A 13,013-nucleotide genomic window follows, 5' to 3' on the forward strand; every position below is an offset into this window, starting at 1 on the left:
GTTCTTGACCCCTTTGATGGGGCTTTATCTTGAGAGGGCTAAACAGTATCTCATTATGCTGTGATCTGGATAGCTGCCTCTTCCTGGCTTGCTGCAGTGAGCATGGCTTAAACATATCTGTGAGGGAAAAAAGTAATAAATGAATATGATGTCAAGGCCGTGGGTACTTCATCTCCATTTTATTGTAATGATCTGCCCTAGCGGTAATGGAGGTAAAATGAAGATCTTCAATTTACCTTTAAATCACTTATTTTCTATGTCATTAAGTACAAAATGCAGCACTTTTCAGAACTTCTTTTGTGAGCTGCTCCCACATGATACTGTTGATTAGCAGGCAGTGAAGAAGGAAAATAATGTTTCAATCAAATACTGTTGGGATTTCTGGGTATATAAATGAAAAGAGGATGGAGAAAGAGTGATCTAGCAAGAACCCCCAGAAAGGCACCAAAGATTAGTGTAACTATGGCTGGACTTGGGGCTAAATACACGGGCTCCCTGCTCTTAGCTCTGCTAATCGGAAGTGCCATGTGACCTTTCCGATCCTTCTACACCTATCAATTGATAATAACAATTCCTAGAGTAATATAAGAACTGTAATTAAAGCACAGCATATCAATTTCTCTGCACTATCCATCTTTAGCTTTTGAGGATGCCCTCACAATGCCTAATGAGAGCCTCTATAAAGAGCTGTTGCACAGAAATTGTGGTATTTTTACACAATGGAATACTACTCAGCAATCAAAAAGGAGGAAATCATGAAATTTGCAGGCAAGTGGTGGGATCTAGAAAAGATCATTCTGAGTGAAGTATCCCAGAAGGAGAAAGACAAACTTGGTATATACTCGCTTATATAGACCTACAAGATATGATAAACATAATGAAATCTACACACCTAAAGAAGATAATCAAGAAAGTGGACACAGGCGAAGGTGACTAATCCTCATTTAGAAAGACAAATGGGATGTGCATTGAACTTATGACAGGAGTCTACCACAAAAGGCATCTGAAAGACTCTACCTAGCAGTGTTTCAAAGCAGACGCTAAGACTCATAACCAAACCCTCGGCAGAGTGCAGGGAATCATATGAAAGAAGGGAAGTTAGTATGATATGGAAAGGATAGGAGCTCTACAAGGACCAAACATATCTGGGCACAGGGTCTTTTCTGAGACTGACACTCAACCAAGGACCATCTATGGATATAACCTAGAACTTCTGCTCGGATGTGGCCCGTGGTAGCTCAGTAACCAAGTAGTTTTCCAAAGTAAGGGGAACACAGACTATTTCTAACAGGATCTCAAGGGCAGGCTGTTTGACACACACCCCCCCCCCCCCCCCGGGGGGGGGCAGCCGGTTAGGCCCCAGAGGAGGACTTTGCAGCCAGCCCTGAAGATACCTGATAAAACAGGGTCAGATGAAAGAGGAGGAGGTCCTCCCCTATCAGTGGACTTGGAAAGGGGCAGGGAGGAGACCAGGGAGGGAGGGTGGGGTTGGGGAGGGAATGAGGGAGCGGGATACAGCTGGGACACAGAGTTAACAAAATGTAACTAAAAAGAAAAAATTAAAAAAAAAAAAAAGAGCTGTTGCTTAACCAGGAGATAGCCTGCGTCTTGGGCCCTGATGGTAGTGGCTGGTGATATCCGACCTTCCACCCACCACCTGAGAATGCTGATGGGTTCCAGTCGGTGAGAGAGCCTGTCATCTCAGAGTAAGATGGGGAGGCAGTTAATGAAGAGTTCTAACACTGTCCGTTAGAAGCGTCCATATACAGGCACACACGTCTGCTGATGTGCACACACCCACACAAAAGACATGCAGAAGGCAAGGAGACAGAAAACTCGGGCTCTTCTGAGAGTTTTGAAGGAAATCATTTCCCTTCTTTCTTTGTCCAGTTATGCTCTAGAGAAGGCAGAGAGCAGAAAATAAACACAACCACCACTCACGCGTCACTGTCACCATGGCTCGTCCAGCACGGTGCTTCCAGATCATTCAGCGCTTTCTTGGAAGCATTAAACCTGTTTTAACATGAGCATATGAAATGGCTGCAACTTCAGGGCCAATGCCAGTGCCCCTAGCAGCTGTCCCATGTGTGTAGTGACAGCAGCAGCTGCCTTGCCAGGTGGGTGGAAGAGTTCATCTCCAGATGTTCCTACTTTTATTTCTCCTCTGTCTAACCGAGGTGAATAAAGCAGCAGCATGAAAAGTCACTCTGTCCTAAACACTCTTGGCAGGCAGGAAGGAAACATTCCGCTAAGCCTGTCCCCTTGGCCCCGGTGGTTGTCTCACAGTCATTACTTTGGACTTTCCCAGATGAGTTCAGCTCCTCTGTAGTTGTTCCTCCCCATATCGCTTATCCCAAGCAAAATACGTGACCAAAGAACCTCAAGGAAGAAATGGTTTATTGTGGCTTGAGGGTATGGTCTAGCATGATAGAGAAGTCCAGGGAGCAGGAGCTTGAAGCTGCTGGTAACCCTGTGTCTGAGTCACAAATTAGAGAATGATGCATATTGATGCCCATCTGGCTTCCTCCTCTTATGCAAGCCTAGACCTAAGCACGGGGCAAGGTGCCACCTCTCCTTTAGAATGGGTATTTTCATCTCAGTAATTCTATTCCCTCACAGTCGGTCAGAGTTTTACCTAGATAATCTTCCATATTCATGGCCAGAGGTTTGTGTCCTAAGCTATTTTGGAACCTGCCAAGCTGACAATATTAATCACCCCTACTCCACCCCTTCTTAATTTGACACCCAGATGAATTACTTCAAAGCCATAACCTTCCATCTCTTGTATCTATAGGTTTAAGGATGTCTCACCCTACAAAATGCATTTAGCCCAACCTCAAAAATCCTCTCAGACCTTAACAATTCTAAGACCTTTTAAAAAGACAAAGTACAAGACTGATCTGTCGCCCAAGGTGATTTCTTAACTGTGGAGCTTCTATAAATTCAGAAACTAAGTTCATACTTCTTATAGACAGTAGCACACAATAAAGGCTACCATTCCAGAAAGGAAGAATAAGAGCATGGGAAAGGATGATGAGACCAAAACAAAACTAAAACCCAGCAGGGCAAAGAATATATGCTGCAGCTCCAGGTCCAGCATCAGGGGCTCATGATCGAATCATTTGGGCTCTAAAGGCTTCCCAGATCTGCTACCTACCTGCAGAATACACAGACCTCTCTTGATCTGCCTATGTTCTGTAAGCAGATATCCTGAGGCTCAGGTACCTGAGTTATCCTGGGGTCTCTCTTAAACAATAGTGTTAATGGTTTATTTACCACACGAATGCAGCTATGGGTGTCAGCTGTGGTGTTCATATTTCTCTCTTTTTTATTGTTATCATTGTTGTTTTCTGTAAGAAATCTCAAAAAGTTGCATCTCAGGAGGTTAAGGAATTTGCAGAATTGATCGCCATGGATCATTAGGCATGAATACTCTGACTGTGCTGCCTCGGGATGCCAAGCCTACAGCACCCCATGTTAAAAGGTCATGAGAGGGGCACACTGTAGTGATAGAAAGGATTGTTATGTAGCTGGAGCCAGCCCATCCACTAGCCCTTTCACTTGGCCAGGCCTTTGAACATATCTCTAAATCTCCTTGGCATTGATTTTGCCATCTGAAAAATCCACTGCACAATAATAGGTGGATTGTTCATCATTAAGAGGAGATTGCGATAATGCTCATGAGATCAATGCACGGGGAATGTCAGCAACAAAAATACACATTCTTCTCTCATCTAGACCATAGGAATTTGAAATCCCACTGTAACGCTTCTATTTCTATCTCTACAGTTTAACGCCTTTTCAGTTTAAAAACAAACTACCCTGGCTTAATGTAACATATTTATTTATTTATATATTATAATTTATTCACTTTGTATCTCAGCTGTAGCCCCTCCCTCGTTCCCTTCCAACCCCGCCCTCCCTCCCTCTTTTCCTCCCATGCCACTACCACAGTCCACTGATAGCAGAGGTCCTCCTCCACTTCCTTTTGACCCTACCTATCAGGTCTCATCGGGACTGTCTGCATTGTCTTCCTCTGTGGCCTGCTAAGGCTGCCTCCTCCCCTTGGGGGAGGTACTCAAGGAGCCAGCCACTGAGTTCATGTCAGAGACAGTCCCTGTTCCCATTACTAGGGTACCCACTAGGAGACTGAGCTGCCATGGGCTACATCTGTGCAGGGGTTCTAGGTTATCTCCATGAATGGTCCTTGATTGGAGCATCAGTCTCAGAAAAGACCCCTGGGCCCAGACTTTCTGGCTCTGCTGCTCTGCTTGTTGAGCTCCTGTCTCCTCCAGGTCTTTCTATCTTCCCCTTCTTTCATAAGATTCCCTGCATTCTGCCCAGAGTTTGGCTATTGATCTAACATATTAAGATGGAGGTTCAAATTCAAAACACTGAGAAGATAAAGAAGAAATATGTAAGTGTGTGTGTGTGTGTGTGTGTGTGTGTGTGTGTGTGTATGGGTATTTGTGGTAGGGGGTGTATTTGGGCAATCAGGGTGTTGCCCAAAAATAACCATGATTGTTATTGTAAATAAAATTGGTGTGTATTAAGCTATATAATTTTTATTATTAGCCCTATAATTATTGTGGCAGTATTATTTAACCTGCTTTCACAATAATAAGACACACATACCTGTTAAATTTTATAACTGCCTTATTTACCTTGGGCTTGGCAGGTATTTTACCTATGCTGTCTCAATAACCTCACCATCCACCTCCCAGACCCCATCCAATGCCATTTATTTTAACCATTCTTATCTGCGCTACCTTCCATCTGGAGTCTTATAAATACTTGCTTTGCCATTATTGGAGTCCTTTCTCCAGGCCCACATGGCCCACACTAACCCATTATAGCATCCTTCTTCCTCCTCTCTTCCTGTCTTTCTCTTTTTGGTGATTCTCCTGTTCCCAAAGCCTGGGAACCTTAGCCAGACCTACCCCATTCTGCCCTGCTCAAGTTTTAGGCCTGTAATCAACCAATCAGGAATAATTTCTTGAGGGCCAGTAATTAGCATCAAAACACAAGTCAGACCCACCCCAACTCATGATCTTCTCAACCCAGACAGAAGTCCTAAGCACATAAAGGAGAGGGACTCCTGAGCCTTAGTCAGGATATAATCATGAGGGAATTTGGGCTTTCTCAATAAATCTTAATTTTTCAAGACAAAGTCACAATTGGAATATCTTGGTTTTTGGCTGCTTTATTTTTTTTTAAACATCCCCCACCCAAAGGGGAGGAAACCCTGCCTCTATTAGCCCAGATTATCCCAAAAACCTTTGTTGGGGTCTTTGAACTCTAATCTGTTAACATATCAAGAGTTTTGTTCTGAGTTCCAGATTCATGAAACAAAATTTTGGAATTATATCTGTGCTTTTACATCTCTGTTCTAGACCTTTATTAACTCTTATTTACTCTTTCTTCATCTACCTATCCAATAAGTAGCCACCACATGTCTACACTGGATGAGGTTCTCAGTAAATCCAAGACAGATGTGGTCACTTACACTGACCAGAGCAAATATCACCCCAATATCTCCTTGGTTTTTCATTTTGACCAGCAGTAAGTAAAATTAGGGCACTGTACTTACTGATTGTTAAGGGAATCCCTAGCCTTAAAAATGAATTCAGAAATGTCCAAATTTCTGTTTGACCCAGTGACTTAGCTAGCCTCTGGCTACCTGAACATTTTTGGTTCTGTACACTCCACAGCCATCTCTTTGGGCCTTTTCACACCCAAGGGCTTTAAAAGGCCAAACTGAGGGTCTTGACCTATGTATATGCATGCTTTGTGGTTTCAGACCCCTGGGAAAACTCAGATTTTAACAGTAGAGTCTCTCAAGAGAGCACTCATCCCTGCCATACAAGTCACATAGTAAGATTCTGTGATGTAATAAGATTCCTCACTGTTGGCCAAAGGAATCACAGGCCCACCATGAGCTGCAGCTAGAGTTGAGGCTCACAAGAACTGTGCATTCAGCCTGAGTGAAGGACAGCTAAACTCTTACCCAGCTTACCTTTCTGAAGAAACTTCTGTGAACCCCCCTCCACCCCCAACACACACACAGCAGGGAACTGCAGCTGAGAAGTGGTAGACAGAGGGGGAGTTGGAGCATTCAGCTTGCTTCAGGTGTTTTGAATGTGGGCTTTGGTTTCCGTTCTTTCTCTTTTCTTCCTTCATGAATTTCTAAAGCTTTTCCTGTTTGTCTCCTTAGGGTAAAGTCCTACTTCTTATTCTGACTCTACTTGACCAGTTCACACAGAAGCAGAGGCAGCCTCTACTCCATTTTACTCAAAACTCTCCCATGAATGTATATGTGAGCTTTTAGCAAACCCAGCACTAGAGCTGGGCAGTGTGCCTGCCTGGGCTTGTTGCGTGACATTTCAAGTTCAATTCTATTCCATGGTAACTTTTAGAAAGTCTGGCTTCTGTGAGTACTGTAATGCATAGTGAAATGGAAAAAAAAAATTCTAGATGAGGTGTCTGAAGTCATTGCCCTGTCTCTGTGTGTCCCTGGGTGATTACTATAACCCTGAGTTTATTTGCCTTTCTCCCATTAAACAGCAAGCTGGCATTACACCTCCTCGGAGGTTTCCTGTTGCTCTTAAATTTTTAGAGCTCTGTTAAGGCACAGAGATCCTGCTCACATCAGGCCTAGTCTGTCTTCAAGAAGCAGAATCAGAGGGAATACTTTGTTTTCATGAAGGGATCTCATTTATCTCGCATGGATCTGATGAAGTCAGAGATATGAGTTACAGGAGAGATGGGTCTTTGGCTGAATGACATTTGCAGTGTGAGGAACACTTGGGCCAAGCTCTCCACCACATCTGACTATCTGTTGAAAAACCCAGTTGCATCTGTTCCCTTCTCACCTAGCAGAATCTCTAGACCTTGAACTGTACATTCAGGTAAAGGAACCTCTGCCTCCCTCTAACTGAGTCATGTCTGCTGTCTTCTAATAACAGTATAGGTTTCACTTATTTCTGAACATTTGGTTCCCCATGATAGTATCACTGGCTTTTGACCAATTGTTCACAGTGAACCTCTGAATTTTGGTTCAGCCCCAGCACCCTTTATGCTAACTGGTGTAGAGTGTTGGGCACTGGTCTGTTGCCAGTTTCATGGGTCAGATGTCAGATGTCAGTACCATCTCTTTTCCTTTCACGTCTCTTCTGTAATTCTCCATGGTTTGGTTCATCTGTACCTTAGACTGAAATTGGTTGGCTCTGCTTTAACTTAAGCCTGAAGAAAAACTTATGAAACATGTTCACTATTTCTAAGCAATATGTCCACTCTTGAAAACATTGATAAATCCAGGAAAAGCTTCAAAATCCATTGCTACCCAGGGCTCTGATAGAAAACTTAATTAACAATAAAGATGATAATAGTGATTACTAATGTTTCAGTACATCTTATTGTTTATTAAGAAGTTTTTCAAAGTATGTTAGTGTAGTACCCTTAAAAATATGCCAGGCATTGCTCCAGCTGTATTTTAAACAATTTCCAAAAATTTCATTCTCTATATGGAATTATATTCTAGTGAGGTTACCAACCATACACAAATAAGTAAAAACTGGAATAAAAGCTCACTGTCACTGGAAAGATGGAAGAAGAGATGATGGCCTCAGAACAGCCAGGAAAGGCCTCATGAACAATATTTGAGCTAGGACCTCAGTTAACTGAAGAGGCCAGCTATGCAGAGAACAAAGAAGAACATTTGAGGCACAGGAAACAGTAGATACAAAGGCCTTAAGGTTGTACCCCTTTGGTATGCTTCAAGAAACAGCAAAATGATGAATGTATCTGGAGTAGAAATGCGCTCTTTCCTTCTAGCCCCTAAGAGCAAGGACTTGACTTAGACAAAAACCTTTAAAAAAAAAAAAAAGAAAAAAAAAACATGAATCATGCTGTGACATTTTAGGAACAAATAGTCCTATATGTGTGACTATGAGGGAGAATTAAATCACTGGAAGGCTGAGGGAAAAAAAATTAACACTAATCACAGTTGACATTCTGTGCCACACCCCTATTAATGGCTCACTGGCTCTTGCTACACACATGTCTATCTGTTGCCACCCTGTCTTTCTGCTTGGATAATCAGAGGAGAGAGTTTCCCGTGTTTGACAGCTTTGTTTGTGTGTAAAGTCAACCATGGGGGCATCTAGTTCCTTCTCAACTTCTCCATGTATTAACTGCTATCTTGAGAGCAATAGCTTCTGTAAATACCCTGTTGCCTTGATGTGTAGCCTGGTGAGGAATATTCCAGTAACCCAGAATAAAAGTCAAATGCTGTTATCTTTATTTAAATGGAGATTCCCCCGCTACACTTGCAGATCTAAGGTGTAGTGTCTGGTTTGGGAACTCCTCATTTGCACAGTCTTTGCATCTTTGCAACAGAACTCAGGGCAACTATCTAAGCACTGAGCTAGCAGGAAAGAGGAGAAATAACCTGCCACCAGTTAGAATGGTTGGCTCGGCTGGGATATGGTTTCAAGAACTGAAGGGTTCATCCACTGATGCAGAAGGACATATTTTTAATTCTTCCCAGGGTCTGAAGTTGATATACTAGACACCAAGCCTTATAATAAACAGAGGGGCTAACATAGATTAATCCTACAAGTTAGGTCTGCACCTATGGGAAATAACTCTATGGGCTTCAATCTACAATGACTGAAGAACTCATAGTCCATGTCATTAAAGAACAGAAAAACTTGAGATTATCCTGGCTGCAGAAAATCTATACCTTGGGACTGGAAAGATGGTTCAGAGGCTGACTGAGATTGAGCATGTAAAGAACATAAATTCAGTTTCAAGCACCTTTATCCAGTGGATCACTACAGGGGACCTAGTGCCCTCTTCTGGCTTCTGAGGGGGCGCGCACACACACACACACACACACACACACACACACACACACACACATCAAATAAATCCTTTAAAAAGTAGAACCTCTGTTTCTAGAGGGTCACTTTGAAAAAGCATGATATGTCAAGGCCAAATTTCTATCTTTTTCTTAGAAAAGAAGTTACATTTATGAAGCCCCCATGGCTCACCTTGCACCTTGCCAGAAAAAGTAAATCTGTTCAGCCCTAACAGCAATCCTCCTAGGCAGTAGGCTCTTACTTTAAAAGAAAGGAAACTGAAATTAAAAGTATGAACTGGTTTGCCCAGGGTCACTTAAGGAGTAAAGCATCCAACTGGCATTTGAACATAGGCCCTTTGGATGCTGAAGCTTCCACTGCATCAAGCCACAAGGGATGCCTTTTAAAAACTGAAGTTCAGAAAGAAAGTATTGAGACATCCAAAGCTGCCCTCTGTGAGCCTGTTAAAATGTGTATTCTCTCAAGCTATTCACATGCTCCTCTTGCTCTACCACACTGAAATAGATTTTTTTGTGTGTGTGTGTGTGTATTTCTGTGACATGCTCTTATTCTCATACATATGCTAGTCATGGTGACAGAGGCTTCTTTTGGGGGGGGCATGCCCATTACAAGGCATTGTGTGATTAAAAAGGTGCCTTAGGTGATAAAGCATTCTTTTAAAAGGAAGAAGAAGAAAAGAAAATGATTGGAGGGTTTTTACAGCACCCTCTGCATGGAATGAATAACACAGCCATTTCTGTCACAGGGACTTCCTTTTACCTGGGCTTATAATTTCCTGGGGTCATCGTGGTTAAATTATATTTCAATTCTGAATTATTATTGCTGGAAATGTTCCCATGGGCCAGTTCATATCTCCTGAATAATAGGATTCGATCAAGAATTGAAGTGCTGGTGAAATAAAGGAAGGGTGCCAGCTGTGTCATCATTGGGACTAAGCTGTGGGTATGTGGTTTGTTTGTTGTTTTTTTTTTTTTTTTCAAATGGAAAGTTGTCTACAGGTCTAGAAAGGTGTCACTATAGTGTATATGACACTCCTACAGTCAGAGAAGCAGAGGCTCCCTTCAGAAGAATGTCCTTCAGCTAACTTGATCTCACACATATACATTTTTAATGCAGTACATACACTTTATTCTTTCTCTCCTTCCTTTTGAGCATAACTTTAGAACCTGTACAGAATAGAGAAAACAAGTATTTTTCTTCTTTTTATTTATTCTTCTCTCATATATTACATCATGACTACAGTTTCTCTTCTTTCTCTCCTCATAGTCCCTAGCCCCCACCTCTTCTCTCCCACAGAACAGATCTGTTGTTAAATTTTTTTTTTTAATTCTAGAGGGCTTTACTAACCCTGTTAGCTCTCAAGTAATTGAAACAGAAACTTGTTGACTTGTTTAAACAACTGGGCTGCTATAATTTAAACTAATTGTCTAAGCTAATCTGGCTAACTCCCAGCTGCACTCCCCAAGTAACTTGCCACTATGCTGTTCTGTCTGGGCTGGATCTGCTCCATCAGGCTGCATTCTTTCTCTTACCTTTTTTTCCTTCCTCTTCCTCCTTCCTCCCTCCTCCTCTTTCTTGCTCATGGTCTCTACCTGAGACCCCAAGCCCTGGAACTGAAGCTTTGTCTCCTTCTCTTCTGCCCAGTTATGGGCTGTTCAGCCTTCTTTATTAACCAATCAGAGATAACTGGGGAGCAAACTTTATATAATACCATTTAGTGTATGTGATAATGCAGTCATCTGACTGCAGCTAGATATTGGGGCCCAGAATCTAGCATTTGTATACAGAGAACCAAACCAACCCAAAGCAAAGATCCACTCCTACATTTTCCTTAAGAAAAGAACAAGCCTCCCAAGCATATCAACCAAACAGCATAACAAGTTATAGTAGAACTAGGCACAAACCCTCAATCAAAGCTGGATGAGGCAACCTAGTAGAAGGCAAAGGGTCCCAGAAGTAGGCAAAATTGTCAGAGACAGCCCCTGTCTGATAGGAGTACCACAAAAGCACCAAGCTACACAACCATGACTTATTTGCAGGGGACGCAGGTCAGACCCATGGAGGCTTTGTGATTGTTGCTTCAGTCTCTGTGAGTCCCTATAAGTCCTGCTTAGCTGATTCTGCAGGCCTTGTTCTTGTGGTATCTTCTGGCTTCTACAATCTTTCCTCCTCTTCTTGTGCAGGATTCCTCGAGATCTTTCTGATTTTTGGCTCACTCACATGTATTTTTAAGGGACTGAGAGAGATTTTGTACAATGAATAAATATGGCAAATACCAAAGCATCATGCTCTCAAACACAACTATTTTAATGACAAATTATATATGTGTGTGTATATGTATATATTTCTTTTTTTATTTTATTTTTCTTTTTAGTTACATTTTGTTAACTCTGTGTCCCAGCTGTATCCCGCTCCCTCATTCCCTCCCCAACCCCACACTCCCTCCCTGGTCTCCTCCCTGCCCCTTTCCAAGTCCACTGATAGGGGAGGACCTCCTCCCCTTTCATCTGACCCTATTTCTAACTATAATCGCAATGACTGTTTTAAACACCTTTCTTATGTCTGACTCAGAATAATGTTTGGCCAAATCTCTGGGCATCTAACTGCTTCTTCACTTAAGTTACTATAACTCTGCAAATACTGTATAGAAAATGGTTCTGAGTAATGTTGGAAGTTGGTCTGATGCATGTAACTGACCCTTAAGATCTGGTTATACCTATCTTTGTTTTGTAAACTTGCCTAAGCCATATCTGATTGGTTGATTAAACAGCCTATACCTGGGCAGAGCAGAATGGGGTAGGTGTAGCTAAGGTTCCTGAGCTTTTGAGGATGGAAGAATCACTGAGAGACTGACAGGAAGAGAGGAGGAAGGATGTCAGGATGGGTTAGTGTGGAGAAAAAAAAAAAACTACATTGGCTGGGAGAAAGGATTCCAATAATAGAAGGAAAGGGCCCAGATGAAGAATACAAGCAAGTACCATGGGATTATGGATGAAAGGTAGACCAGATGAGGATGTTTAAGGCAGACAGCATTGGATGGGGGCTGGGAGATGGATAATGAGGATATTGAGACAGTGTAAGTGAAATATCTGCCTGGCACAAGGTAAATAAGGCAATTTTAAATATAACAGGTGTCTGTGTCTTATTATTTTTCATAGCGGATTAGATAATTCAGCCACAATAATCATAAAGCTAATAATAAACAATTACATAGTCCAACACCACTTTATGGTTTTTTTTAATATATATTTTGTATTTACAGAGTGAGCTATAGATTTTAACATACAGTGTTGTCTGGATGGATGTTTTTCTTGCCCAGTGAAGAAAAGACTCTTGGTCCTTGAGACTGCTCAGACTTTAGGATTTTCCATTTTCCGTTTTAAGGGATAGATTGTGGGTATGGGAAATATGTGACATAGCAATTGAAGAGGCTAAAGAGCAAATTAGATCCCACTAATTGGTCCTAGTCCCTTACTACTTGATATTTAAATTCCTGGTGAAATCACTAATATCCTGTCTGGTATAGGGAACAAAGCAGCCTTAATTTTGCTGACTCTTAAGACAACTCCTCTGCTCATCTCTGCTCCTGGGTTGCTCGCTGGCTTTCAAATAGCAGCTGGTTTCAAATCCCCTCACTTTTTCCTGGGAACATCAAAGACAAAATTTCTGGCACACTTCTTTGACTCTTCCCTTTTCCTTATCACCTCCTCTTTCCATCCTCTTGACACCAGCAGCTCCATTAGCGGCCCTCCTTTCTTCCTCTTCTGGAAACCTCTTGCAGCAGACTGCATCAAGTAAGGGCAAAATGGTGTGTGACAGAGTAGACGCTGCCAAAGGAAATCAGAGAAGGGATTCAGAGGAAGAAAAAGGAAGGGCATAGATGGAGAAGCTGGACCTTGGCTGATTTAGGACAGGGCTTAGCAGGATCATTTGCAATGCTTCAGGTAGCCAGCTAAGCAGATCACTTGCATAGATAGATATACAGTCCTCAAAGAAGAAGGTTGTGTTCACCGTCTTATAGATGGCAGAAAGGTCAGGAAAGGCCTACAGCTCTTAATTGTTGGGAACTGGACTTGAAAACAGATCACTGTGATTCCCGAAACCTGTGGTCTAGCCTACTGCTTTTATGAA

At 42.2% G+C, this 13,013-nt stretch overlaps 1 protein-coding gene across 1 annotated transcript in view; it reads left to right on the forward strand.

Moving 5' to 3' along the window:
• Sgcd (sarcoglycan delta) overlaps positions 1 to 13,013 on the forward strand; it is a 541,179-nt gene that overhangs the window by 309,381 nt on the left and 218,785 nt on the right. The gene's annotated exons all lie outside the window — the stretch shown is intronic.

Source organism: Psammomys obesus, unplaced genomic scaffold (assembly GCF_907164565.1).
Source record: "Psammomys obesus unplaced genomic scaffold, mPsaObe1.curated_primary_1811, whole genome shotgun sequence".
Lineage (NCBI taxonomy): Eukaryota > Metazoa > Chordata > Mammalia > Rodentia > Muridae > Psammomys > Psammomys obesus.